This window comes from Megalobrama amblycephala, linkage group LG5 (assembly GCF_018812025.1).
Source record: "Megalobrama amblycephala isolate DHTTF-2021 linkage group LG5, ASM1881202v1, whole genome shotgun sequence".
In the NCBI taxonomy this organism is placed as follows: domain Eukaryota; kingdom Metazoa; phylum Chordata; class Actinopteri; order Cypriniformes; family Xenocyprididae; genus Megalobrama; species Megalobrama amblycephala.
In genome coordinates this window covers 31,967,002-31,992,332 of record NC_063048.1, presented here as the reverse complement: position 1 = coordinate 31,992,332, position 25,331 = coordinate 31,967,002, and the positions used below count along the sequence as shown (strand labels likewise).

At 35.2% G+C, this 25,331-nt stretch overlaps 1 long non-coding RNA gene across 1 annotated transcript in view; it reads left to right on the top strand.

The window, feature by feature from the left end:
• LOC125269111 overlaps positions 1 to 10,868 on the top strand; it is a 180,407-nt gene extending 169,539 nt beyond the window's left edge. Inside the window, exon 4 of the long non-coding RNA XR_007185031.1 lies at positions 10,094 to 10,868. This is a non-coding gene — a long non-coding RNA (uncharacterized LOC125269111). The remainder of the gene's footprint in view (positions 1 to 10,093) is intronic.
• The last annotated feature ends 14,463 nt before the right edge of the window (positions 10,869 to 25,331 follow it).

Genomic DNA, 25,331 nt, shown 5'->3' with positions numbered 1-25,331 from the left:
TACTAACCCAGTGTATGAATAGTGCAAATCATGAAATATATTGGCCTAGTTTCACAGACAGGGTTTAGATTAAGCCAGGATTAATCCTTAGTTTAATCGGGACATTTAAGTAGCTTTTATAAACGTGCCTTAGGAAAAAAAACAACAAAAAAAAAAAACATTACTGATGTTAATTCTGAGACAAAACATTAGAACTGACATATTTTAAGATATGCCAGTGCAAGTTTCTTTCAGCTCAAACATGCATTTTAGTCTAGGACTAAGCTTAAGCCTGGTCTGTGAAACCAGGGGCATATGTTCAAAATGACCAAAAGATTGAAAAGACCATTTATAATAGTAACTGCACATGTATTTTTTTTTTTTTTTTCATTCTATTAGTAGATTATAAAATAATAACAATTTACAGCTCACATAAAACAACAGGAGTGACCAATCCTTATGCCTGAATGTAGACCGACTGACCTTTCCCCATAACATCCACTTATCCCTGCTGTATTCTTTCATTTCTGCGCTGGGTGGAAAGGGAAATGAGTGATGATAAGGATGATCTTTGGGAGGAGAGAAGGCCCAGAGCCGGTTGAAAGCCAGCTGTCACCAGCTGGCTTCAGACAGGTCTGAGACAGACCCAGAGCCTGGTCAGAGATAGCAGCGGCAGGCGCCAGCCAGACGGCCATCCGCAGACGACCGCGACAGCAGAAGGAGCCTTATCATCCACCAGCGCTGTGTCCTCGGATGCCTAATCTGGACGGCAGGGCCCACAGAGCCGCTCATGAGCGAATGAGGATTCGCAGAGTCCGTGCACACGCTGTCAATCCACAGCCACGCCAGCTCAGCTTATACATTCAAACGAGAGAAATCTATAGAGATAAAGCTCTACCTGTAAACCGACTATTCTTCTACATTACGCCTGCTCTGAGGATTTCAGCTTTGGCTCATTTGAGGCGAATTATACCAATCTAAACTCTTCATAGAAAAACTGAGAATATATATCCTCCCATCCGCAGGGTTTTGGGTTTGGGCCGCGTGTTCATTTAAATGTGAATGATAATGGATTGTAAGTGCACATATGAGAGGATTAGCTAAATCCTGCTTGTGTAGAGCTGTATCTATAACCTCCATAAAGGTAAACATCACCCCAGAGGAACTGTAGATTAGCACGGCGAGTTTATGTTCAACTTCATTCATCAGAATTCATGACTCACACTGTCACGTTGACCCTCGCACAAATGCACATAATAAGTCCTAACGCGAAGTAGAAATTGCCGGCGTATGATAGCTCATTACAGCTGCTCTGCAGAGAACATGAAATTGAAGAAAGAAAATAACAGATCAAACTCGTTTCTTCCCCAAAGCTTCCAAACTCGGCTCTCATTACTACAAGCTCATTTGTTGTACTCAAGCATCTAATGTGGTATCATCGATCTTCAGCGTGGAAAGGGGAGATTCTGGGTAGGATAGGGCTGAAAATCGTCTTCCGCAATGTTTTCGGTTGTTTTACTCCCAGGTTTTGCATCGCAAAGAGTTCATAAACAATGGATGACTGTGGGACACAAGGAGAACACCTGCCCAGTGATGATCAATGGTTTGAATTAGCCTGACAGCTTTCCTATAGCAGTTGTTCCCTGGTTGGAGACTCAGTCTGTTTACATTTCATTAAATACTCGCAGACAGGACGAATGGTGTTTAGAGTGGAGTATATGGGGTAGAATCGCTTCAAATGCTGAAGCAGTCCAGGATGACAAGTAATCTAATCAGCTAAGTTCGATTTTTGCTGTTCTGCATGAGATTGAAAATCTTTTTGAATAGAACATAGCTAAATGGCGGACGTGCTTTGTTTTTAGCACCAATGCAGGCTGAATACAGCCTCATAGTCAGAGATGTCACTTCATAGAGCACAATAGAAATATTCTAGATCAGGGATGGACGACGTCAGTCCTGGAGGGCCGCTGTCCTGCAGAGTTTAGCTCCGGCCCTGATAAAAACTCACCTTCCTTTAGCTTTCTAGTAATCCTGAAGACATTGATTAGCTTGTTCAGGTATGTTTGATTAGAGTTGGAGCTAAACTCTGCAGAACGGGACCGAAGTTGCCCATCCTTGTAAACAATGGCTATAGCATTGTATCATGCTACTTTATTGGGGGTTGAACGAATTTGGATTTTTTAAGTCGACATTTATGTGATTAAAGTGGGTCGCAGGACCGTTTTGAGTAGGCCGTGGAGTGTGCAGTCAAATAAACAACAAACGTAATTCTTTTTTTTTCTGAAACGAGGCTTTTATTTTGAAAGATTTGTGTGAAAGATGTTGACTCTTCTGTCAGATGAGTGCCTGAGATAAACGTGTGGTCCTGATTCACAGATGTTGTCATTATTCTAACATTATTTTCTAAAGTTGTCACGAAATAAAAAGTTTCTCACCTCAGAAAAATGAACTTTCCTGTCAGCCATTATACTTTGCTCGTAGCGTGTGCACTTAAATTGCGTGCAATTTTTTTAAAGTCAAAATCCAAAAAAAAAAATTGGGTCGCGGCTTAATGACCATGGAAAAATATGGAAGCTTTGTTTCTATGATGAAATAAAAACTAATAAAGGTTATTGCGACTATTTATCTCACAATTCTGACATTTTTTTTTTTTCAGCATTGCGTGATATAAGGGATATATGTGAGATATAAAGTCCGAATTGTGAGATATAAAGTCAGAATTGTGAGTTATAAAGTCATAATTTTGAGTTATAAAGTCCGAATTGTGAGATATAAAGTCAGAATTGTGAGTTATAAAGTCAGAATTGTGAGTTATAAAGTCCGAATTGTGAGATATAAAGTCAGAATTGTGAGATATAAAGTCAGAATTGTGAGTTATAAAGTCAGAATTGTGAGATATAAAGTCAGAATTGTGAGTTATAAAGTCAGAATTGTAAGATATAATGTCAGAATTGAGTGATATAAAGTCAGAATTACATGATATAAAGTCAGAATTACGTGATATAAAGTCAGAATTGCGTGATATAAAGTCAGAATTGCGTGATATAAAGTCAGAATTGCGTGATATAAAGTCAGAATTGCGTGATATAAAGTCAGAATTGTGAGTTATAAAGTCAGAATTGTGAGTTATAAAGTGAGTTATAAAGTCAGAATTGTGAGATATAATGTCAGAATTGAGTGATATAAAGTCAGAATTACATGATATAAAGTCAGAATTGTGAGATATAAAGTCAGAATTGTGAGATAAAGTCAGAATTACGTGATATAAAGTCAGAATTACGTGATATAAAGTCAGAATTGAGTGATATAAAGTCAGAATTACGTGATATAAAGTCAGAATTGCGCGATATAAAGTCAGAATTGCATGATATAAAGTCAGAATTACGTGATATAAAGTCAGAATTACGTGATATAAAGTCAGAATTGTGAGTTATAAAGTCAGAATTGTGAGTTATAATGTCAGAATTGAGTGATATAAAGTCAGAATTACATGATATAAAGTCAGAATTGCGTGATATAAAGTCAGAATTGTGAGTTATAAAGTCAGAATTGTGAGTTATAAAGTCAGAATTGTGAGATATAAAGTCAGAATTGAGTGATATAAAGTCAGAATTACATGATATAAAGTTAGAATTGTGAGATATAAAGTCAGAATTGTGAGATAAAGTCAGAATTACGTGATATAAAGTCAGAATTACGTGATATAAAGTCAGAATTGAGTGATATAAAGTCAGAATTACGCGATATAAAGTCAGAATTGCGCGATATAAAGTCAGAATTGCGTGATATAAAGTCAGAATTACGTGATATAAAGTCAGAATTGAGTGATATAAAGTCAGAATTACGTGATATAAAGTCAGAATTGTGATATAAAGTCAGAATTGTGAGATATAAAGTCAGAATTGCGTGATATAAAGTCAGAATTACGTGATATAAAGTCAGAATTGAGTGATATAAAGTCAGAATTGCGTGATATAAAGTCAGAATTACGTGATATAAAGTCAAAATTATGTGATATAAAGTCAGAATTGCGTTATAAAGTCAGAATTGTGAGTTAAAAAGTCAGAATTGCATGATAGTCAGAACTGCGTGAGAATAAATTCAGAATTACGTGATATAAAGTCAGAATTGAGTGATATAAAGTCAGAATTACGTGATATAAAGTCAGAATTGCGCGATATAAAGTCAGAATTGCATGATATAAAGTCAGAATTACGTGATATAAAGTCAGAATTACGTGATATAAAGTCAGAATTGTGAGTTATAAAGTCAGAATTGTGAGTTATAATGTCAGAATTGAGTGATATAAAGTCAGAATTACATGATATAAAGTCAGAATTGAGTGATATAAAGTCAGAATTACGTGATATAAAGTCAGAATTGTGATATAATGTCAGAATTGTGAGATATAAAGTCAGAATTGCGTGATATAAAGTCAGAATTACGTGATATAAAGTCAGAATTATGTGATATAAAGTCAGAATTGCATGATATAAAGTCAGAATTGCGTGATATAAAGTCAGAATTGTGTGATATAAAGTCAGAATTGCGTTATAAAGTCAGAGTTGTGAGTTATAAAGTCAGAATTGCATGATAGTCAGAACTGCGTGAGAATAAATTCAGAATTGCATGATATAAAGTCAGAATTGCGAGTTATAAAGTCAGAATTGTATGATAAAGTCAGAATTGCGAGTTTATAAAGTCAAAAACTCGCAATAAACTCACAATTCTGACTATATCATGCAATTCTGACTTCAAAACTTGCAATTGCGAGTTTAAATCTCGCAATTCTGAGAAAAATAAGTCAGAATTATGAGATAAAAAGTCACAATTATCTTTTTTATCTTTTTTATTTAGTAGCGGAAACAAGCTTCCATAGGAAAATGCGGGTCCCATGGCAAAACCAGTTGAGAACCACTGGTGTAGGTGAAAGGTAGTTTGAAAAGTTTCACAGCTAGAACGTCTTTTTAAAAGATGTAATATAAGTCTAAGGTGTCCCCTGAATGTGTCTGTGAAGTTTCAGCTCAAAATACCCCATAGATTTTTTTTAATTCATTTTTTTTATCTGCCTATTTTGGGGCATCATTAAATATGCGCTGATTCAGGCTGTGGCCCCTTTAAATCCTCGCGGTCCCCGCCCACGGAGCTCGCGCTTGCCTTAAACAGCATAAACAAAGTTCACACAGCTAATATAAGCCTTAAAATGGATCTTTACAAAGTGTTCGTCATGCAGCATGTCTAATCACATAAGTATGGTATTTATTTGGATGTTTACATTTGATTCTGAATGAGTTTGATAGTGCTCCGTGGCTAAAGCTAACATTACACACTGTTGGAGAGATTTATAAATAATGAAGTTGTGTTTATGAATTATACAGACTGCAAGTGTTTAAAAAAATGAAAATAGCGACGGCTCTCTTGTCTCCATGAATACAGTAAGAAACAATGGTAACTTTAACCACATTTAACAGTACATTAGCAACATGCTAACGAAACAATTATCTTTCATAACTGAAAGATAATTGAACATCATCCCATTATAAGTGTCATCTGAATATATTGAACAATGACTGACACTGAATAACAATGTCATTTCTTTGGTATTCATTAGTCCACTTTAGGTCAATAAGCATGCTGAGTACAATTTCAGCGTGTACATCGAGACATCATCAAGACTGTGCAGTAATGTAAATGATCAAATCAGGGCAGAACCACAGACAAATTTCTTCACAAACACTGGTGGTGATTGGGAGGTGTGGGGTCGTTACTCTGAACGTAGCCTTCATTAGTGTGGGGATCTCACCCTCGCTGGCCTGTTTGTAAACAACCCATTAGTTCAGAGCGTGTTTAGTGTGATCATGTTTACTGGCTGGTGCCGGGGCTGTTGCTCCTCAGGCAGCGAGGAGGCAGGGACGCAGTTGGATGAGCAGAGGGAAATTAATGTGCCATTCAGGATGACTGCTTTTGTCTCCCATTGACATGATCACACAAGCTGGAGGGGAAAGGCGAATTACACAGTCAAAGAGTCAAAGACTGGAGTAGGATGCAAGAGGAGATGGAAGCTATGCGAATGTTTATAGCTGCTTTTGTTGAATTATTTTCAAGCAACGCAGTTGAATGTGATGTAGCTATTTTTAAAATGCAATTTGGTTTTTAAAATGCAATTTGGCTAGGTAAACTTTTTGAAAACACACTTTTTACACTGTTACTGGATAATTTTTCTACTAGCAATGTCTAACAGTGGACATATTCTTCACATTCATCATTTTAGAATTTTTCAATAATTTGTTATATAATATTTTTATTTCCACACATTACAAATGTTGCATTGTGTTTATTGTAAAAATTGTAATTTTAATGGTAAAATCTGTAAAAATGCTACGGTAAAACTATATACGGTGAAAAACTAATAAATCTAAGGGAGATTTGATGTTTTACACTAAAATACTGTTACATTTTTGGAAGTGAAAAAGAACAAGTCATCGTATAATTTACAGTGAAAAAAAAACTGCCCAACAAACAAACCAGACAGGAGAGTTAGTAGATTAACGTTGGTGGACTTGAACTTGAAAATGGTATGTGTTGACATTTTCCACGATTGAATTGCCAGATTTACTAAACAGGGCAAATTCGTCTGGTTTAAGACGTGCTTTTCTGGGCGGTAAATAATGGCACAAAATACCAGTAAATTGACTAGCTTAAACCTTAGTAAATCACCTATGATTCATTTAAATACTCTCCTCCCATAAATTTTGCGTCTGAAAGGGAAGCTCCTACATATGCATATGCAATAAGATCAACCGCAAAAATAATCCTGTCCATGCCTTTTCAGTGATATTTTTCATTGCGTGTCTTTAGTTAATCCTGACTGTAGCTTTTTAACGCCACGGACGTAGTAACGGTAACTACGGGGGGCGGGTCTTTGCGAAAAGTCAATTTCCTTTGTGACGCGTCACATTTGATGTTTTAAATAATTGTTTGTTCTAGTTTTTTATTATCAGTTATGGAGTGTTTTGTTACGTTACATCTTATGTTGTTAAATGAATGTTCATTGAAATATTTTAGTGTCATGTCTGTAACCATGATGGTGTTTTGTGTTTGCATGCATGACAGTGTGTGCTTTTTATTCAGATGGTCCACTTTAGACATTCTACAAACTATAAGTAACTTGTCAACTAACTGTCATTAGAGTATTGGTAGACTGTAGTGTTAATTTTGTTGACAAATAATTAGCGTCATTATTTTCACAGCGTCGACATTTTTTCACAGATGAAAAATAGATGATGACTAAATAAAAACCAGCTTTGAATGACAAAAACTATGACGAAAATCTATTGACATTTTTGTCAACGAATAAAAACTGGATGAAAATGTTATGGACAATTTGGAAAGAGATCCAGTCAGAATGATGTCCTGCTTGATAGAATTGTAACGCGCTGATCTACCGGGCGGGACATACACTTGCTGCATGTCTCATAAATTGTTAAAAAATGTAAATGTCTGGGAGAAAGAGAAGAGCAGACATATAAATCTGAAAAAAAGGATGACACAAAAGCGAGATCTGGTGTGGTTTTCTGTGCGTGCACACCTGAAGCACGCAGCCATGCACACAGAAAGCTACCTCAGTGCACGAGTACTGAATTGAGTTCTCTTTCGCATCTGAATGGACAAATACACAGAACATTATGTCAAAATGTCAGTTTTGGAGAGTAGTCACATAAACACAGTCGGCTATGTCTTAAGAAAACTTAAACAGTTCTAGAATATCGGATGTGCATCCGTGTATCCCAGCATTAGGTCTTAAAGTGATAGCAGCCTAATATACCTGCTACGCTCTGAGCCCTTAAAGCAGTGGTTCCCAAAGTGGGGGTCGCGACCCCCCGGTGGGTCGCGAGACAGTGAGGGAGGGGTCGCGAGATGATTTCCAGAAATCAAAAAATAAATAAATAAAATAAAATAAATAAATAAACGATTAGAAATAGTATATTCTATCAATACTTGTCACAAAATACTAAAAATAGTAGTTAAATTAAAAACAAAAACCATGCAAATAAAAAAAAGCCATCAACCTTTCGATTTTCCTTTCCCTTGACCGTGACTCCTGACGTGATTACGACAGATTAATGACAGTAGCAACAGCATCAGCTGCAGCAGGTCAGTTTACTGCACCATGTTAAACATTCAGACATGTGCACGTAGGCAATTCTTTAGGCTTTAAGCTTTGGATATTATTTTTGTCGAAATGAAACGTTGGTTAATATCGATCAGAAAAGACAACGCAGAGAGGCCAGCGGAGGAGAGCGGAGAAGCACGCGCTTCACATATGCCGCGTTTGCAGTGCGCAACTGATCCATGGATGTTTATCACAAACACAACATTTACTTATTTTTATTTCAAATCCAAAAGTTGTTACTGAATATGGCTTGTCAGCACAGCGAATCTCTTTGTATAGGCCTACACTATATTTCATATGTTACGTTTAAATGCACTATATTTAAACGTTTTATTCATTACTTTATATTTATCTGACGTAATACTTTAGATTTATATATTATGTTGCTCACGCAAGTGGCAAAACATTTAAACGTAAGCTTTATGTTAAAATCAAAAACGTTTTTTTTTTTAAAACTTAAAATAGACAAAAACAGGCGACTCTCGTCTTTTCTTTCCTTTTAAATCTTTTTAAAATCCCTCAGATCATAAAGAACTGTTTTTCCACCTTCACGAAGAGACGAGTGCTATTGTTTATGTCTCCTTGTTCACCTAAATGCCTGGTAAGGTGTTATTTTCATTGCTTTACCCGAGGCAAAAAAAGCCGTGTTTAAACTGTGTAACAGAGACTTTGAACTATATGAATCTGTGGTGAAATTACTATTTTTTTCGCGTCAATACATGTTTATTTTAATGCGAACAGTGCGCTGTCGTTTTAATTCAGCGCTGTGCAGCACAGCAAAAGTAGACACGGCGCGTAAATGATCGCTGCACTGCTGCAGACGCACCGCTCCTGGAACGCACTGCCGGACCGCATCCGCGTGCAGTGTGAAATCCGTTAATATGTTTACAGAAAAAAATGCGCACTGCAAACAGAGTATGTGTGAAACATGCGTTAGTGCGTGTGCGCCTTTATGCACAACTCGTTAACCACCTCCGAGGATAGTGGGGGTCGCGAGTCACTGGCATCGTTATTTTGGGGGTCGTGGGCTGAAAAGTTTGGGAACCCCTGCCTTAAAGGATTAGTTCACTTTAAAAATGAAAATTACCCCAAGATTTACTCACCCTCAAGCCATCCCAGCAATATATATGACTTTCTTCTTTCTGATGAACACAATCAGAGTTATATTAATAAATATCCTGACATGTCCAAGATTTATAATGGCAGTGAACAAGACCAACAAGTTTGAATCTCAAGAAAGCGCATCCATCCATCCATTATAAATGTACTCCACACGGCTCCAGGGGGGTTAATAAAGGCCTTCTGATGTGAAGCGAAGCATTTGTGTAAGACAAATATCCATATTTAACAAGTTATAAAGTCAAATATCTAGCTTCTACCAGACTGACTTCCATAACTTCCGTAACTGACGATTAATTTTCATAGCTCAAAATACACAAAATTCAACATTTTCACACTTTTTGCATAATTTAAGTTATAGTTTAATTTGTAATTACATTTACATGTCATATTTCATCTCAAACTCTTCACTGGCACTTTTATCTTGTTGGTAACCAAGTAACTACTTCCTTGGTAACAACTAACTTTTGTGAAATTATTGTTGTGAACAGCTTCTGGTTACGGTGACTGATGAACCACAATATAAAAAGTATTTTTAGATTCTCCCTATAGAAAGAATGAGATTCTGTTTCTGTCTGTCCTCTCAGATATAACACACACTTGACCTCAAACACCCCACTATTGTGACTGAATGATCTTACTGTGCGAACTTGAGATCCTTCACTAGGGGTGTGTCTGTGTGCTTTTTCGTCATTATATAAGTCCTCCGAGACCATTTTAGCTCTCTACACTGCAAATGTATAAGCAAAACAATGAGTTAAAAAAGCTGTTTGTTATTTTCCAATCCTCTCTTACCTGCTCTGATCCTATCATGTTTTACAGCCCAGCTTTGCCCTTCAAAAGGATGAAGAACAGCCGCTTTCAGCTGACGTGACAGCTGGGTATCAAGTTTTACAAAAATGCTGTGATAGATATTAATAACTCTTTGTTTATGTTGCTGGTGAGCTCCACCTGAGCAGCAGGTGCAGGGCTCTGATAACATCATAACTGAGAACACACAGGTGTGAGCAAACAGGAAGGAACAAATACACCAGCGGGTTTTGGATGTCACTCTGGATAGCATTTCTCCTTGTGCGGCTCCCTGAGAGACACTGTCTGCTGAGGGTCATAAACCAAACGGGCAAAGTCAGTGTGAGGAGGACACTGTGTTATGAAGGATAACACAAACCAGGGATGGAATACTTTCTTAAACTCTACTTATATAAACATGTATGTGAATTATGCGCTATAGTTCACTATATGTAACAAGAACATCTAGTTATGTTCTGTTGTAACTTATGTGGACTAGATATTTGAATATATTTCTCATGCCATTGTTTCTGATGCCGATATATGACAGCTTAAATGTTCTGTTGGTTTGAATTTAGGTAATATTGTGTTGTGTTGAGTGGTAGTTTTCAGGGTGGGCAGTATAGCATGCAAGTCACAAGAGCTCAGGTTTATGGTGAATTCAGACGTTTCATTTTTCAAATATAATGGGTCATTGTGCGTGTGTTCTTTGCTACTGTCCTTGAAGTACACTATGTGGGGGTAAAATCTGGTTTTGCATAAGGCTGTTAGTCCTTCCCACCCTCTTTATATATATAAGGGATGTCGATTTAACACATTAATTTGGTGTTGTATTGCATATATATATATATATATATATATATATATATATATATATATATATATATGGTTTATTGACGAATAAAGTTTTTAAAAGTGTAAAAAAACATAATGGAGATTTAATTAATTTTGAAGTTTTATTAAGTGTTAACAATGAAATTATGTGGTTTTTATAATTAATTAGCACTGCTTTTGTCATACAAGATGGACAAAATTTGTCACCAAAAAAGTCATTCGGTTTAACCAAAATTTCGGTTTTACCGATTGACACTTTTGGTTATACCGAATGACGATATTTTCAAACATTGCTAACAGGCTGATATCTATCTAGCTAGCAAAAGGACAATCAAATATTTTATATTTAGTACAAGTTTTTAAAATATTACAACATTTTCCATGTTGTAATATTGCGGTTGTACCGAATGACCTGAAGTTTCGGGACATGCATATGAGCAATGAAAACATGATCATTTGATGATTGATGATTTTTCCAAATAGTTCAAAGAAAGTTAGTTACTTCGATTCACAGCTATGTGGTCCTTTGCAGGGTTCTGAATGATGTCACATCCTGTTATATGATATTGTTTGCACGACTTTATCCAAAATTGTCCCTTTATATTGGTTACTCCGAATGACATCAATGAAATTCATTTTTCTGGACATTCTTTCTCATAACAAAGCAACGACTTCTACACATAATTTTAATACCATTTTGCACTATGTTGATATATAATGTTATAAAATCATGCCAGAATAAAAAATATATACATTTATTACATTTTAAGATATTTTAATCACAAATGAAATGGCTGCATTGGCCTTTGGACAGTTAAACTGAATGACCTTTTGACATCAGAATCTTTAAAATACTTTTATATGTAGCAAAATATTATTAAAACCTTTTGGATTCGATAAAAGAGATCTAGTTGTACTACCTTACACACTTTAGATGTCATATCTTTGTTTTTTTATGAATGAGTCAGCTGTTTGAATGAATCAGTTGAACGAATGACAGAATGACTCACTCTTTAAGACAGTGACCTGCTGCCACCTTCTGGCGGTTTTATTTTCATATATAGAGTATTTTATATTTCATTCATATTTATTATGTTATTATTGTAGCCATTGTAGTATATATATGTGTGTGTGTGTGTGTGTGTGTATATATATATATATATATATATATACAATTTACAATCTGCTGTTTAATGCAGCTCAAAGGTAGCATAAATATGAATAGGCTATACACATATATAGCCTACTGTTTATGTTTGTGTTGTTTTGTTCATATATATGAAGATATTGTAGAGATATTAAGATCAAAGTAAAATAACTTTCATTTCTTTGATTATGTTAAGTAAGTAAAAGAAGCTGCATGTTCTTTGTAAAGCAGGATGTTTCTACACATGAAATGAAAATAAAGGTGTTTAGGCACCGGCACTTTCTTAGAAACATGAAGCATAAATAATGCTTGCATAAATAAATCATAAGCTCGTAAACAAATTCACATCTGTTTGCATCAGATAGATTACACTGTTCGTAATCTAATGGCAAATAATTGTTCTGTGTTTAGATTCAATGTTATGCTCATGTTTGCTTTTCTCTTCCCCTCAATGGACCCTCATGAATTTTGATTGAATGATAATTTCATGTTGGTATTTCATTTGTTCATTTAATCTCAATATCTTTGAGCTTCCTGGACAAATATGGAAATGGACACCTGTATGTATAGCTGGCTGTTAGAGTAAATGTTTTCTGGATTCAGAGATGAGATTCCATCACATATTGTTCATCACATCTGCTGACAGTATCACTCCACTGAATGCATGTGGAGGTAGACATGATGAGCTTGAACTGACGGGATCATCTGCTGCACCATCAAGTGGAGAGAAAAAGTACCGCATTGACTTTCAAACAGTTCTCCAGTACTTTATGCTTAGCGTGACTGCAGGAGTCACAAAGCCCCTTTTGAAGCCGCCTTTCAAATAGTGACTTTGTAAACCACTGAATAGATCCTGGGGACTACAGCAATGCATCAACTCAGTTCAGTTCATGGAGCTCTCTGCTAATAAGCTGATGATCTAAATCAGGTGTTAAATCAGAAAGACATGGGATGCGTCTGAAATCGCATACTCTCGGAGTAGGTACTTATTTTGAATTAGTAATTACACCACGACCGCTAAAAAAAAAAAAAGTATATAGTATGAATGTGTGTAGTGTGAATGTAGTATGGATGTACTACATTCATCATGTGACCTACCAGCGTCAGTTGCGTCGCGTCACTGCCATTCATAACTCCTCTCCAGTGGCCTTATGGGATAGTAAAGTGTCCATCGAATACACATGAAGTATTCAGTCATCCAGATGCTTTTTGCCTACTCTTTTATGAGTTTACAGTGAATACGGAATACGGAGAGTTTTTCGCCTACTATATAGTAGGGAAGGATGTGATTTCAGATGCAGCCGAAGAAAATGTGCTGTGGGACCCCAGGACCAGGATTGAAAACCACTGAATAGCTCATAGAAAAGTCCAATTTTGGTCTGAATAAAGCTGAAGAAATAACACCAAATATACAAAATCAAAATACACAAATATTTTGTATGCAAAATAAACATTTACAAAAATACAAATAATACAGACATTTTTTTCTTACCCATTTTTTTTCTTGCTTTAAAAAGTAGGCCTCCACTATGTAACTTTTAGCCCTGTAGCGGTTAAAAAACAAAGCTGCATGCATTTTGCAGAAAAACATTGTTTCGGTTGTGTTTCGGCTCTGCGTGACTGCGGATGAATATGGTTCTTTCTCATAACTGAAAAAAGAGAGAAAGATTATCCTACTGCTCAAAAAACGCTCATTAGGCTTAAGAGATATAACCAGTTTAGGCTCTGTTTACCCCTGGTATTAATATGCGTTTTGGTCGATCGGATCACGAGTGGACGATGCTAAATACAGGTGTGAACACGGTCTAAAATGTTTTAAGCTTGTCCACTTGCGACCACTTCCTGAGGTAGTTGAAAACACATTTGACCGGATTGCTTTCATAGTGTAATTGACTCATTTAAATTTTGTTAATTTTGAACAAAAAAGTTACATAGTGTAACTTTAAGCATTAATCTAACATTTATTAAGGTTTACAAAAAACATAACTCAAGATATATTTTCTAAAGCATACAAGTCTTAATATCTTGGATAAATAAAAACGAAATGCTAACAAAACAGTGTACTGAAAAACAAGACAATATTGATTAAGAAAATTCATTTTTGCTAGGCGCTTATGCAGTAATTATCTCTGAATGTAAATACTGATAAGTCAATTAATCTTCTTCTATTTGGAAATTGTTTTTGATAATTTTCCAGTATGTTTGCCTAATGTGTTCAGTTTATTTAGCATTATTTATATAACTCTGTGCCAATTTTGTTCACATCTCCCCTGTTGCATTCTATTGAAAAACAGTGGGAAGAGATTAAATTATTAAATATTTTCTTACATTGTGCTTTTCTTTGTACCATCTTTTCTTTTCAACTGTTCCAGTCCTCCCACAAAACGTAATGTTTGAAAAGCAAATGCACATTCCTTCTTTGTAGAGATGATACCAAGGTCACAGCTGGAATTTTAATGAAGCTATTTCTCCTTTTAAACTGGTAAAAGTCTTGCATGGCAACAGTACAGTTTCTGTGGTGTGAAAATATTCTCTGACTTTAAAATACAACAACAACAACAAATATGACAGAAAAAAAAAAAAAACCTGGCTCTTTTGCTATGAATTATGCTATAAGAGATGCTCAAGATTGTGTAAAGAGGACTATAAAGAAGTATGTTTGAGCATCTTATCAGTGGTGTTACTAACTGGAGCCTACAGTATGTGGGATTCAAAAAGTGAGTTTGGGCAAATGGCATCCATTTAAAGGATTAGTTCACTTCAGAATTCAAATTTCCTGATAATTTACTCACCCCCATGTCATCCAAGATGTTTATGTCTTTCTTTCTTCAGTCGAAAAGAAATACAGGATTTTCTCCATATAGTGGAGTTCAACAGTTACCAACGGGTTGAAGGTCCAAATGCCAGTTTCAGTGCAGCTTCAAAGAGCTCTACATGATCCCAGATGAGGAATAAGGGTCTTATCTAGTGAAACTATTGGTCATTTTCTAAAAAAAATAAATAAAAATTATAAACTTTTTAACCACAAATGCTTGTCTTGCACTGCTCTGTGATGCGCCACACATTACGTAATCAAGTTGGAAAGGTCACGCAGAAGTACTGATTCACTGTCTACAAAGCAAAGACTAAGTCAAATGGACTTTACAAAAAAAAAAGGTAAAACAATGATGTTGGACGATTTTGAACACTCAAAAAAAAGATTTTTTGATGCTGTTCAGTTTATTTAAACAATTTATTTTGATTCAACACCAGTGTATCAGGTTTCTGGTTTAAATGTGATTGATTCATGTTAAATTGACTTGAAACGATTACTCTTTGACTTAACTTGATGTTTTCATATTGAAATAACATGTTTCAATCAAGTAAACCCAACCAGGACTCAATCAAACAGGATTTTCACTTCCCATCATGCTTTGCAAAGGGGTTGAACTAGGAGTGTAAATGTTGAAATAAAGTGTTATTTTAAGCAGTTTTTAGGAAGATGAGAAAATGTAAAGACTTTTTAATGTTTATTGTTCTATTATGTTGGTATTTAAAAGTTTCTGTTAATTAATAGTTTTAGGGTTACCATTGTGGGGAAGTGTTGCACTTGTGCTTGGGTTGAGGACCTGCTAACAAACTTTCAAATTACTTTAATAAGAAAGTAATCACTGTGGTAGTGCTCTGGGTTGCCTTTCCCAAAAGCTTTATAAGCCTATGTTGATTGTAAAACCATTGCCACCAATGGACTTCTGATCAATTTAGGCTTTACAATGTTTTTAGTTAAGGCAATTTAGGATGAATCCAGTATAACATCTAGATTTCTAACACAGAACATCACAAAAGTTAAATAAATCACAAAATTAAACAAGAAGAATTAATTGTAAAAATCAATGCATATGAAAACAATTTATTTTACAAAACATTGCAAATTAGTTGGGCTGACACTATTAAATTAAGCTGTGCCCAACCATAGTAAATAAGTTGAATCAACCTTAATAAATTAAGTTGACCCAACGTAAGTACATTAAATTGGAATAACAGAATTGCACAATGCTGAAATAAAGCAACTTAATCATGTGGAAATCCTTTCCATGATTTATTTATGTTCGTTCAAAGAGTTATTTTTTTGAGTGAAGTTTGAGGAGAAAATGAGATGGAGTTTTTAGCCCTACCGCGGCACTTCCGCCTGTCACATGTGACCTTTCCAACATGATTACGTAATGCGTGGCGCATAACAGAGCTAGTGCAAGACGAGCATTTGTGGTTACAAAGTATATACTTGTTTTTTTTTTTTTTTTTAGAAAATGACCCATTGTTTTGCTAGATAAGACCCTTATTCCTTGTCTGGGATTGTGTAGAGCTCTTTGAAGCTGCACTGAAACTGACATTTGGATCTTCAACCCATTGGTAACCACTATATGGAAATCAATCCTGGAATGTTTTCCTCAACAACCATCATTTCTTTTCGACTGAAGAAAGAAAGACATGAACATCTTGGATAACATGGGGGTGAGTAAATTATCAGGAAATTTGAATTCTGAAGTGAACTAATCCTTTAAACAAACAGAGGAGAGGAGATCTTACAGCAGTCACAACATGGCCTGTTCCAGCACCTTATCACTTCAGGAGGACCCTCGCTCTGTTAGATCTACTTTGCTTTGGGTTAAAAAAATACAGCCAGACAGCTGTTCTCTACCGTCTCTCATGCAGAAAGGACATGGACACGGTTAGATGTGATTTCAGGTGCGCAGATCCTCTGGAATCTGTGACATCTTTATAAAGTCTGGCTGCGGCACGAGCGAAAGCCTGCTGCATTTTGACAAAACGAAAACAATCACGCTTGTTTTGTTTTACTTGCAAATCTTCTGTTTAGTAGGGAGTGTTGAGGTTTATGTTGACACGTTCCCACTTTTTTTGTTTTGTTTTGCTCTCCCAATTCTCACATTATGAAGGTAAAGCGCGGCCCAGCAGCGAGAAAGGTTGGAGGCCGTGTGTCTCCTGATATCACTTCCAGATGCTGGCTAGACTCGGCGGAGCCAGAGCCGTGGAGCAGGGCTTGGGTTTAGTTGTCTTTTCCTCCAGGTGTGATGCCTCATGCTGATTCCTCCACATGTTCTGCTGGCCTTATCCAAACACGGCAGGTCGGGGACAGTGCCGGGCCACCCCTCTCCTCACCCTCCTCTTCGGCCCACCCACAGTAGCAGTGCGTGTTCCTTCACACGGTGGCAGACGCCAGGCCATTTGTCCCTGCTTGTCCCCTGCATCACCCTTCAGAACGCCTCCAATCCGAGGAGAAATGCCCTTTATTATGAGTTGGAAAGTAAGGTAACTACATTTTCAGTTGCGTTCGTAAACGTGCTATTTACAGCTTTACAACAGAGCAAAACTGAGGTAATGATGATTATGATGCATAAAGTTGTGAACAGCTTTGTTTTAATGAACTGTCCAAATAAACCGATTCATTTTATTGAATCACTTCATTTGGATGAATCATTAAATAAAGCAGTTTCAAAGAATGATTCACTGACTCATTTGACTCCACTTCGGTGCCTGTGTGGAATTTTACATCCTTTTTTTTATATAATAAATTCAGTTACACTTTATTTTAAGGTGTCTTTGTTACAGTGTAATTATACATTTAAGTACTGAGGAATATTAAAGGGTTAATTCATGTCGTTCCACACCTGTAAGACCTTCGTTAATCTTTGGAACACAAATTAAGATATTTTTGTTGAAATCCGATGACTCAGTGAGGCCTGCATAGCCAGCAATGACATTTCCTCTCTCAAGATCCATTAATGTACTAAAAACATATTTAAATCAGTTCATGTGAGTACAGTGATTCAATATTAATATTATAAAGTAATGAGAATATTTTTGATGCGCCAAAAAAACAAAATAACGACCGATTTCAAAACACTGATTCAGGAAGATTCAAACAATGTTGCACAGATTCATTTGATTTCCTGCACTGAATTTTGCATCCTTTTTGATATAACTAATTCTATTATACAATATTTTTGCAAAATAATATGATGTTTAGGTAAATGGGGGTGTTCAAATTTTAATATAATATAAAATATCTTAAATTGTAGAGTTTAGGTGCTATTTAAATTAATCTGGTTAATCCTATCATCCTATCACAATCGTTTTTGTGCTTTGTTTGTAATGTTTTGTAAATAATAATAGGTCCCACTTTATATTAAGTGGCCTTAACTACACTCTAAAAAATGCTGGGTTTGTACTTATTTTTTATGTAAGTACAAAGTAGTTAAGGCCACCTAATATAAAGCTAAAAAAATAATTAATTGAAAATTGTGTTGTCAAAAGGCTAGCTGACTGAAGTCAGTTATGAGTAGCTTGTGCAGTAGATTGACAGTTTCATTGTAGCTTCCCCAATGGTGTTCGTTCCCCCTTGTGGCCTCTCCTTAGACCACCACCTCTCTGTTTTCCTCCCATTTTCATCTGTAGTAGCAGTGTTTTGTTTGCTGTGCTTGCGGGTCGCCGGAGCTATAGGCCTGTCAAGAATATTATTACTCTTGTAACGTGAAGACCGGTCAGCGCAGTTGTAAGCACATTAAAGCTGTCACATTTCCAACTTGGTGAGATTTTGAACAATGGGCTTGTAGGTAATGTCTGAAGGATTAGGAGACGAGAAAGAGGACGACCAAATAAAAGCCAAACTTGTTCTGTCTACTCCCGTGGCTTGCCAATGTGCGTCGTCACCAAAAGTGTGGTCACGCGTCTAGTTAATAAAGCAACTTGGCAGAAGCACACATTCTCACAATAACAATGTAGTGTTTTTTCAGATGACCCGACAGAGATCTTTGTATTGCATATCAAAGGTGAATTATGTGTTTTAACAAATTTGGAGAGCACTGACTTTGTATTGTATTTCATGCTTTCAAAACTCATTTGTCCCTTTGAGAATTTGATTTTGTAAGATTTTATGATTACCTTGCTGAATGTAACCCAGTATTGTTTGGATTATGGACTGTATTGTGCGTGTGTGCGTGCGTGCATGTGTGTGCATGTGTGTATAATAACTATTAATTTAACTTTGCTTTCTTTTATTATTTAGGCATTGATACCCTAAATTACTTTATATGCTGTGAACACTTATTTCCTTTTGCATAATCATTGTAATGCACAACGTAATTGCTTTAATTGTTATTATTATTATTATTATTATCATCATCATCATCAGTATTCTCCTTATTCTCATTATTTATTTATTTTATTATTAATAATACTACTACTTCTACTAATAATAATAAAAGTAGTTATTATTATTATTATTATATCATAATTTATTTTAATAATAATAATAATAATAATAGTTATTATTATTATTATTTATTTTATTAATAATAATACATATTATTATTATATCATCATTATTTATTTTAATACTGATAATACTAATACTAATAATAAAAATAATAATAGTTATTATTATTACTATTGTTATCATTATTGTTATTATTTTAATAATAATAATTATTATTCTCATTATTCTCATTATTATTTATTTATTTTAATACTAACTACTACTTCTAATAATAATAATACTTATTATTATTATTATTATTATTATTATTATTAATTATATTATTATACAATTATATTATTATTATTATTATAATTATTATTATTATTAATTAATTAATTATATTATTAATATAATAATAATAATAATAATAATAATTATCATTATTATTATTATTTGCCATGCCCTGTTAGTGGATCATGCCCATTATTATTATTATTATTATTATTATTATTATTATTTTTTTTTTTTTTTTTTCATTATATGTATTTATTTTATTCTTAAGAATAAGAATAGTTATTATTATTATTATTACTATAATAATAATAATAATAATAATAATAATAGTAATAGTTATCATTATTATTATTTGCCATTCCCTGTTAGTGGTCATGCCCATTATTATTATTATTATTATTATTATTATTATATTAGTAGTAGTAGTAGTATTAATAGCTATTGTTATTATTATTATTATTATTATTATTTATTGTTACTATGCATATTTATGTAAAGTAAAACAGACCATAAGCACTATGCTTTCCACAATATTAAAGTTTAAAGTAAAAACATTTTTCGTGTGCCTTGACCTCTCTGACCTTGTTGACCTCAAAATATTTAGTTCATCTTTTAATTTCTTAAAGAACAAAAGGGGGAAAAACATTGAAATCAGCATAAAACTTTGTTTTAAATTGTTTTTGTTTTAAATATTTATTGTTTTTTAATAGGCGTTTTGGATGAGTTTTATACACGTATCTCTGCAGACCACAGCAATTCCTGACTGCTAGAGAAACATCTTCCATTACAACTTAAGCAGAATTCTCTTCCAACTCTCTGCATATGTTAATAATTCAGTTTGAATGAAAAAAAGGAGCTATGACTATTGGGAAAAGAGGCTAGAGATAATTATAGGTTGAATTAGATAGATCCCACTCTAAGTAAATGTTATTGTTCAGTGCCCTGTTCAAACACGGGGGTAAGAGATTATGTTAAGAACTTTCAGATGGTGGCAGAGAGAAGGCGGGCTTATTGCATCAGGGACACATACTGACTGGGCTCTGCATGAGTGCGTTTCCTCGCTCACACTCTGTGTACGGACACCGACAACCCTTGAAATCATTTCCAGTCACTGGTACACACTAACGTTAAGCATCCAAAGGAATCTAGACCTTAAAGGGCCCCGTTGCTGGTATTAATTTCTGGTGCCTATTGGCTTGCATTCCCTGGCACTCTCTGACACGTTTTTTTGTGAAGCAGTGTTACTGGAAAGCTGGCAAGCACGATTTAGAGTTGATAATCATTTCAGTCCAGATCTGCCAGCATCTGTAGCAGACTCTACATGAGATTTGGGCAGTTCTGAGTGGACCAAATGACAACAAACGTTTCTGAATTATTCATCATCTTTTAGAAATCAGGGGAACCTAACAACTGTTTTAGTATCCAAAAGGACTGGAGCCTAAAATCCTGATGGTTAACACCTTTAGAGAGTTATAGCATGCTGTGTTTATTTAAAAATAGCACAATGAAAGGGAGCAAAAAATGCAATGAGCAAATCTTTAAATTGAATTGGTCGGACGGGTTTCCAAGACCAATATGTAAACATTTAGTTTTGCATCTACGTATATTTCGTTCTTCTCTGTCACCCTTTCTTATCAGTTATCAATAGACCCATATTTAGTTTTGTTATTCACACTAATGTGTTTCTATGTAGGAAAAAAATAAATGAAGGCAAAATGACTTATGATTACACAGGTTATAGATCATTATAGTGCTCTTCCAAAAGCAATCACTGTTAAGACTCAGATTCAGAAGCATGTCTGTTGCTACCTCTGATATAAAGTCCAAATAGCATGTAGTTCGGAAATTCCAGTGGTTTCAGAAGCCACAGTTTCTAGGCATTGAGGAAATATTACTTCTAAATCAAAATGAGGAAATCTATTCCTTGTTTGTAATGGAAAGAGATTTCAGGCCCATCAATAGTGGCTCTACTGCTAAGACTCTGATGAGATGGAAAATGTGCATTCACCCTAGAGAAAAGATAATTACATGGAGGCTTCTTTACTCGTATCATTTTGAGATGGTAGTTCTGTTATGCATTTGTCCATTCTTAAAGTGTTTAGCATCGGATTGTATCTTTTCTAGAGGGGGTGTGCAGTTTATAAAGAAGGTTTTTGCTGTTTTATAATATAATTATATGCAGTATACAATTATTATATAACTCAAATAAATATAGTAGGTAGGTAGTGGGTATCACATGTAGGTCCTCACTTAAAGCTATACAACATATATAAGTGTGTGTGGCTGAATTTCCTGTGAAGTTTTACAGTGATATTATATGTAACTGTACATGTATTCGTCCCGAACCATCACGGTACGGACGTCACGTTTCGTTGCATACAGTCAGACGACGAATACAGTCAGTCACAGGCGATCCACACTCCAGTCCAGAAGGGGGCGCACGCAGTAATGCAACCCTGTTTGCTAACTGCCACAACAGGAAAAAGCGCTGAAGAAGAAGAACAGACAGTCTGTGCATATGTTTATGTGTAATCTCTCAGCCAATGTTTCAACTATGGAAAGACATAAAAAGAAAAACAGCTTGAGAATAACATCTCACGTATCATTACATTTACCTCAGGCAAGTCATTTAGTGTCCACAGCATGTTAGTTTACTGGAGAAATGAACTCTAGAGGGAAACATTTCACTAAATATCTGCACTATATTAGCTTATATATTCATTGTATTTACTTTACCTGTTAGTAATGTCTTAAATATTTAATATATGTTTAAATAAATTTGTGTGTAAATTTTAGCGGCATCTAGTGGTGAGGTAGCAAATTGCAACCAACGGCTCAGTCCACCGCCCCATCGCCCCATCGCCCCATCGCCCCTCCCTTTCGAAGCATATAGAGAACCTACGGTTGCCGACACAGTACAAAGATGTCATCTGAGACAGCAGAGAGTAGCCAGTGAAGCAATGTTTCTTTACAAAGATAAATTAAGATATTATATATACTTAATTATTCAGTAAAGCGATATGTTATTGTGAATATTATTCAGACTGTCCTCCAAAAAAAAAAAAACGACCCTATAGCACCATATTACAACCTATATTTACGTTTTGAAGTCATGCGCACTCTAGTGGGCGTAAAAATAATGACAGTGTCGTGTTACGTCTGTCGTCATGAAATGACGTATGACTGTCATTACCAATCAAAATGCGTGTTCATTTAAATGCAATGTGTAGACTTTTTACACCATTTCTCCTATTTCCATTTACAAAAATTAAATTTTATTAATGACTACACCCACCCCACCCCACCCCTAAACCTACCCTTAGTGATTTATAGTGCATTTATGAGCACTTTATGAGCACATGTGTTTATAGTGCACTTTATGAGCACATGTGTTCCCTGGGATCGAACCCACGATCACATGATCACATGATTGCATATTGTTATTGCAATGCTCTACCAGCTGAACTATGCGAAACCCGAAAAATGGCGCAGATAAAAGGGAACAATGCATTCAAATGAAAGCAAACGATCCTATGGGTCATATTTCATGAATTAAAATGAAAGTGTCCTGTTGTCAATAGGGGCGCCACTTTAGTAAACGCTCCTATGAGTCATATTTCAGGGAAGTGACAAACGACCTATATAGTTGTATTGGTTGGAGAACATGTTGATATTATTGGGTAACACTTTATTGTAGTGTCATTGTTACATATGTTACATGTAGTTACTATAGTAATAACTATAAATTATGCATAATTACATGCAACGAACCCTAAACCAAACCCTAATCCTAACCCTATAGTAAGTACATGTAGTTAATATTACTTAGTAATTAAATGTATAATTACAGTGTAACAAAGACACCTTAAAATAAAGTGTAACCTATTATTGTTACTTGTTCATCATTGTGTCAGTGTTTTATTTACTGACTATAGCTAGCTTTTTTGCATGAAGAAGAACAACAACATAGTGACGAAAAGCACTCTCTAGAGCATTTTGTCCATTTAGGGTTACTGTAGAAACATGGCGGTGCAAAATGGCGACGCAAAATGGCGACTTCCATGTAAGGGGACCTGCGGTGTATGTAGATAGAAATGTCTCATTCTAAGGTAATAAAAACATAACGGTTCATTATGTAAGGTCTTTATACAACACTGAAAACATAGTTATGTATATTATATTGCATTTCTGTCAATAGATCCTCTTAAATATTACACACTGGACCTTTAATGCAAAACCTGCCTTATGTATGTTTTGTTTTGTTTTTTGTTTTTTTGTTTTTTGAGTGTTGATTATTATATCTAAAAATAAATAGCAACTGAATTTAAAGGGTTAGTTCACCCAAAAATGAAAATTCTGTCATTAATCACCCTCACGTCGTTCCACACCCGTAAGTCCTTCGTTCATCTTCAGAACACAAATTAAGATATTTTTCATAAAATCCGATGGCTCAGTGAGGCCTGCATTACCAGCAAGATAATTAACACTTTGAAATGCCCAGAAAGCTACTAAAGATGTATTTAAAACAGTTCATGTGACTACAGTGGTTCAACCTTAATGTTATGAAGTGATGAGAATACTTTTTGTGCACCAAAAAAAAAAAAAATGACTTTATTCAACAATATCTAGTGATGGGCGATTTCAAAACACTGCTTCATGAAGCTTCGAAGCTTTACGAATCTTTTCTTTCGAATCAGTGGATCGGAGCGTGTATAAAACGGCCAAAGTCACATGATTTCAGTAAACGAGACTTTGTTACGTCATAAGTGTTTTGAAACGTCACGAAATTTCAGTAGTTCACATGACTTTGGCAGTTTGATACGCGCTCCGAACCACTGATTCGAAACAAAAGATTCATAAAGCTTCGAAGCTTCATGAAGCAGTGTTTTGAAATCGTCCATCACTAGATATTGTTGAATAAATGTATTGTTTTGTTTTTATTGGCGCACAAAAAGGTGTCTTAAATGTGTCTTTAGTAGCTTTCTGGGCATTTGAAAGTGTTAATTATCTTGTTGTCAATGCAGGCCTCACTGAGCCATCGGATTTTATCAAAAATATCTTAATTTGTTTTCTGAATATGAACAAAGGTCTTGCGAATGTGAAACGACATGAGGGTGAGTAATGACAGAATTTTTGGGTGAACTAACCCTTTAAAAGTTTGGGCTCTGTTGTTATTTGTAATCTTTAATATTATAGTAATGTGCAAGAAAAGCATTAGCTTTATATATATATATATATATATATATATATATATATATATATATTTTTTTTTTTTTTTTTTTTTTTTTCGTAATATCTATATAAAGAAGATATTACACAGCTACTTCTGAACCATGTTTTTGGCATATTGGTGTAGGAATAACAAACCTTGACCCCCTGTGTGAAGGTGACCCAGAATTCCTTGGGACCCCTCAGCCACCTGTTTCCATTGGTGGTACATTAGCCCTGCTCAGCCTGTATGATTCCCCACAACACCACAGCGCCACCTCTCATTTGTCACGGCAAGAAAAGACAGACGGCTCTATCACATCGCCCGGGCGAAGGTTACCCACACTCCAACAACTGCTATCCGTCTCTTCTCAGTAATACACCATCAATTGGAAATTTGAAAGCACCGTAACATGGTGCATGAATTCGAAGAAGTATATCACTATAGTCCTGTGCAGCTTGGCTGGACATAATGCTAACATCACAAGAAATGTGATTCTTCACACTTAGAAGGTGGAGGCAGATTTTCCAGA